We start from the raw sequence: 5247 nt of genomic DNA, 5'->3' as shown, positions 1-5247 counted from the left end.
TTTCCTGGCCCTGGCCGGAGTCCTGGCTAGGAGGGAAACAGTCAAATTCATAGTTATTGTTTTGGGAGATGATATTTTTTTCCTTGTAAATCATCTCTCTGTTATGTATTATTATATTTATTTTGAATTTATAATCTAAGCATTTGAGTGTATTTCTCTTTGTTGGATTTTGTGCTTGTGTCCGGATGAGACTTATAGGTGGTCTCAAACTTAGTACTTTGATAGTGTGCTCTTGGAATCTACATCTGATCCCTATTTGTTCCCAGTTCCCCTATGTCTTACTTTTTCTTGGGTGCTTTATTTGTAATTCTAGAACTTTTTACTATCCCATTTTCTTCCTTTTTACCGGCGCTGATATAACCTGAATGTTTTGCAAGCGCCGTAAAACCCTTAAAACATAAAACACTTCTTTGTCTTACTATTTCTTGCATGCTTGTACATCTAGATTTTTTTACTTTCACATCTTCTTCTGGGTGGGGTTCCTGACCTCCCAAAGTGGGCAAGGGGGTGCATACTGTGTCTTCCATCCCCTTATATCTGTTTTCCAACATGCTTTCTGCCTTTGTCTTGGAATGAGATTACTTGGTTTTGTCCTGGCCCTGGCCGGAGTCCTAGATTGGAGGGAAACAGTCAAATGCATAGTTGTTGTTTTGGGAGATGATATTTTTTTCCTTGTAAATCATCTTTCTGTTGTGTATTATTATATTTGTTATTTTGAATTTATAATGTAAGCATTTGAGTGTATTCCTCTTGGTTGGATTTTGCGCTTGTGTCCGGATGAGACTTATCAGTGATCTCAAACTAAGTACTTTGATAGTGTGCTCTTGGAATCTACGAGTACATCAGATCCCTATTTGTTCCCAGTTCCCCTATGTCTTACTTTTTCTTGGGTGCTTTATTTGTAATGTCTTCCCTTTTACTGGCACTGATATAACCTAAATGTGTTGCAAGCGCCGTAAAACCCTTAAAAACAAACAAACATTTCACATCTTCTTCCTTCTTACTGGTGCTGCAATGACCTAAATGTGTTGCAAGCGCTGTAGAACCCTTATAAAGATTAACTAAATGGTGAAAGTGAACCCCATTTGTAGGGGGTTAAAAGGAAAATGACTTGTGAAATAATGACATGGAGTAGATTGTTTGGTATGTCATTTAAATTAGAGAGCATCTATATAGTGCAATATCCACTCTTCGTACTAAAGCACTTTATAAGGGGTCCCTGGCCAACAGCAACACTTAACATATAAGACAAGACACGAGGCCTGTTCAGTGATATTACACTTTTTTTCCAATAGACAACGCTGTTCATGGCCAGGTACTCGTTTTACACCTGAGTACAATGAGAGAATTTGAGAAAGAGCCTTTTCCAAGGACTCAACTATGGGCCACTCAGACCGGGTATCAAACCCTGGACCTTCCAGTCCATAAGGCGAGTCATACCACTAGACTACATAGCCGTAATTCAAAACTATGTTTATAAAAGCATTCAAATAAAACATAGTTAAAGGATGGCTATTGGAAGGTTGGGATGTTCGTTGTTTTTGTTTTTGTTTTTTTAACAGACATGTCTTGACTCTTCTGGAAATCGAGCAATATTGAAAAATGGTCAGTAACTAAATTAGTGATTTATTCATTGTACTTTTATAGGTTTGATGATGTCTCTATCAGTTTTCTCTACTCGATTCCGTTTTAAAAGGATATGTAGTACCTTGCACCTCGGTTGCAATGATGTCTACCGGACTGGATGTCAAAGTTCGTTTCATTGAATCCAATGCGTGACAATTTTGACTTTAACACACAGTGTTCCAAAAGCGATCTTTTAGTTCAGCCCGCTTAACCCCTGCTCTCACAATGCATACTGTCACGCTTCACCGATTTCTGCTATTCAGTCAGAGCCTTTTGTGACTATTGAAATTATCAACCTTTGTTATGGTTTTTAAACCTGTTTTTAACTATTTTAAAAATGTTATTTATAAATACAAAGTGATTACTTAGAAAAAGGAGAAGATGATCTTTATTCTGATATAATTTTATTAATAATAAGACGTATATAATTTTCACACTAAGCATTAACTTTCAGAGTATTTTTGAAAAAAAATTCACTCAAACATGCATAATAAACTCTTAATTATCTAAAAATTTAAACGACCAAAGTGAAAAAAAATTTCACTAATTAAAAGTCAAAGACTATTTCTAATTACTCACAAAATTTCACATGTGCCGGAAATTTGGTTATTTCACTATTCCGTCTGATATTTGAACCCTCCCATTCAACATTCGACGTCCTTGAGGATTCAATATGCAATCTCTCTTGTATTACAACTCCAGATTACAGAATATAGTTAGAATGCCATCAAACATACTTTAATGTTATATATTCACTTTCTTTAAAAAGCAGATACCCAGCACTTTGTCTGTGTTTACAAAAAATTGAATTCATTTTATTTTAAAAGTCATTGTGAAAACTAGTAGAGTCTATTAATACGTCCAAACCCATTTATAAATTAGACATTAAGTAATTTGAGTATTGTGTAATTTGCGTGTCAATGCATTGTGTGTGTTTATATTTGTGTATGTGTGTGTGTTTGTGTTAGAGATGGGGAGTTGCTAGTGTGTGTTGGTATGTGTATGGATCTGTTTAGGTATGAGAAAGAACAAAAAGATTTGTGGTGGAGGATGTAGCTATTGAACGGAGGATAGTTGGAGGGAGAAAGGGATAGAGAGAAAAGAGAAAAAAAGGGGAGGGGAGAGGGGATTGAGAAAGCATCATATAACTCAAAATATACAAATAACAGCTCTATTTCTAGAGGAAGTTTAACAACGTAATATGTCAAATATTTTAAGATGTTTAAGTATTATTTTGTTTGATTCATCAAGTTTTCATTTCTCTCTAACTTTCTTTTTTGGGGGGCACATGCGACATGATATCAGGAGAAACCTGCAGGAGGTTACTTTTTATTATTGTTTTTAATTGAGATGATTCTGTTCTCATTGATTGTGTTCTCTTTTCAATTTTTGAAATTGTTGAATGTAACAATTCACCTCCTTGTTCTCCTAAAAGACCTAGACCAAAAGTATATTTCTTCATAAAAGGTATGCAATGGGTTTCCAATATGTGGTGTTTTGGAAGTACATTTTGAGGAAAGTAATTACGGTATATTGTCATATATTTCTCTATCTTGCTATTAACACTTTCTATTATTGTCTCTGTGACTGGTTTTGTGTGAGAAATTAGTGAATGTATTTCAGAATAAGCTCCATTTATTTCATCAAAACATTTTTTTATAGTTTCAGCTTTATCTCTGATTAATTTATTGTTTGTATACATGTATGTTTTAGAAACGACATTTTCAGTGAGTTTTTTGTAAACGTCTTGTGTGTAATATCTATGGCAATGATTTCCTATGAAGCTACGACTATGATATACTTGAGGTATGATGGTGTTTGTTTTTAATATATCATCAAGAGAACTGCAGACTGGCCCACATCGTTCTGACAGTTTCTCTTTATTAACTAAGGCTATTTTTTCTTCTGTGACTGTGATCTTAGTTTCCCATTCTTTTTTCTCTTGAGGCACATCGGTGAGCAATTCACAGGTCTTGTAAGTTTCTAGAACTGCTAGTAGACTCTTATGCTTTTGCCAATTACTTCCAAACTCCTGAAACAGATTTAGATCTTCACTGTCGCCTTTTTCTGTCATGAAGAGAAGTTCATCAACCTTATCTACAGCATCTTCCAATAGTTTGTGGTGTTTAAGGGTAATTCCCAAAAGACAATGCAAATAAGGAGGGCACACTCTGTAGAATGGAATATCTATTATAGGACTATTTATAGAATTATGAAAATTTTGAGCATTCCTTTTCAACCCCTTTCCATCTCTAAGATAACGACTATTGTCTTGTGTTAGTAAACTCCATGTCCTTAATTTTGATGTCTGTGATCTATTTGGACCTTTTATGTCTTTTTTGTTGATGAAGCACCAGAGACATGGAAATGACCCACAAGCTCCGGAGATTCCATACACTTTTGATAAAAAATCGTAATCACCGAAAAGAAATAATTTGATTTTCTTATTTTTCCAATCAGATCCATCAATTTCAAGAAATTGGTTATTTACTTCCTCAAAAATAGTCTCTAAATTTTCTCTAGAATCATTTATATTTGCCATTGCTATGAGGATAGTATTGAATTTTGAATTCGGATGTTTTCTATTTACAATTGACATACTCAGTTTGAAACTACCTCTACCATGATCTCCACCAACTTTAATCCAAATTTCATCTAAAGGTATAGTTCCTTCATGCCATGTAAGGTCATTTTCACATTTATCAAGATATTTATTGATATAATCTTTTAAGTTTTTAATCCTCACCAAAGGTGTTTCTGTTAACATTCCATGAGCGTCTTTAAAAACCTTATACTTAATATCTAAATCCTCATCCCCTACAATACTATTTGCTTCTCTTCTTTGCTCATGGTGACTTGAAATCCTCACACCAGCTTCTCTCAAATATCCTCTTATTGCTTTCTCTTGGGACCAGGCGAGGCCACATTTCTCCTTCATGGAAAGAACAAAAGAAGGATCAGACAATGACTTTTTAACAGGGATCCCTGCTTTTTCGCAAATGTTGCGCCGTGTTGGAAGTGAATTTTTTTTAAGTTCATGAGCTTGTTGTGTTTGCATGGCTTCTGTTGAACTTCCTGCTACATGTTTTCTAATGTGTCTTAATTCTGTAGATCGTTTTCTCCGTGTTGGGGACTTGACATTTGAAGATTGTATTCTGTTCTTTGTTAGTTTCATGAGGTAGATTGGCTGACCTTTTGTTTTACATTTGATTATGTTAGACTTTTCTACATTTAGCTTTCTCCTTATCAAATTAGTCAATAGTAATTCTTCTTCCTCAGAAAGTGGTTTAGATAAAGGTGGAAGGGACTTTCGGACCTGAGTGAATGAATGTTTAGATCCATGTGAATCAATGAAACTTTCAAAGAGAGTAGGAGAGAACTGATCTGAATGATCAGGTGAATTTGTTGAAGAGTTGTTAGAAATGTCTGTGGGTGTCGATGGAATTTGTAAATCTTCATGATGACCTGCATGTATGTCTGTATCTGCATTTGTGGATGATGACGACGGTGACATAAAGTCTTGTGTTTGTGGCTTTTCTCTGATTGGAGTAGATGTTGACAAAGATAAGTTTGTATGAAGACCTATTTGAGTAAGTTCTATTTCATTATGAGGGTTGTCTT

This window comes from Berghia stephanieae, chromosome 7, assembly GCF_034508935.2.
Source record: "Berghia stephanieae isolate SIO BIC M18660-M18661 chromosome 7, UCSD_Bste_1.3, whole genome shotgun sequence".
Taxonomy (NCBI): domain Eukaryota; kingdom Metazoa; phylum Mollusca; class Gastropoda; order Nudibranchia; family Aeolidiidae; genus Berghia; species Berghia stephanieae.
The sequence above is the reverse complement of the archived record's forward strand: the minus strand, read 5'-3'. Positions refer to the sequence as shown.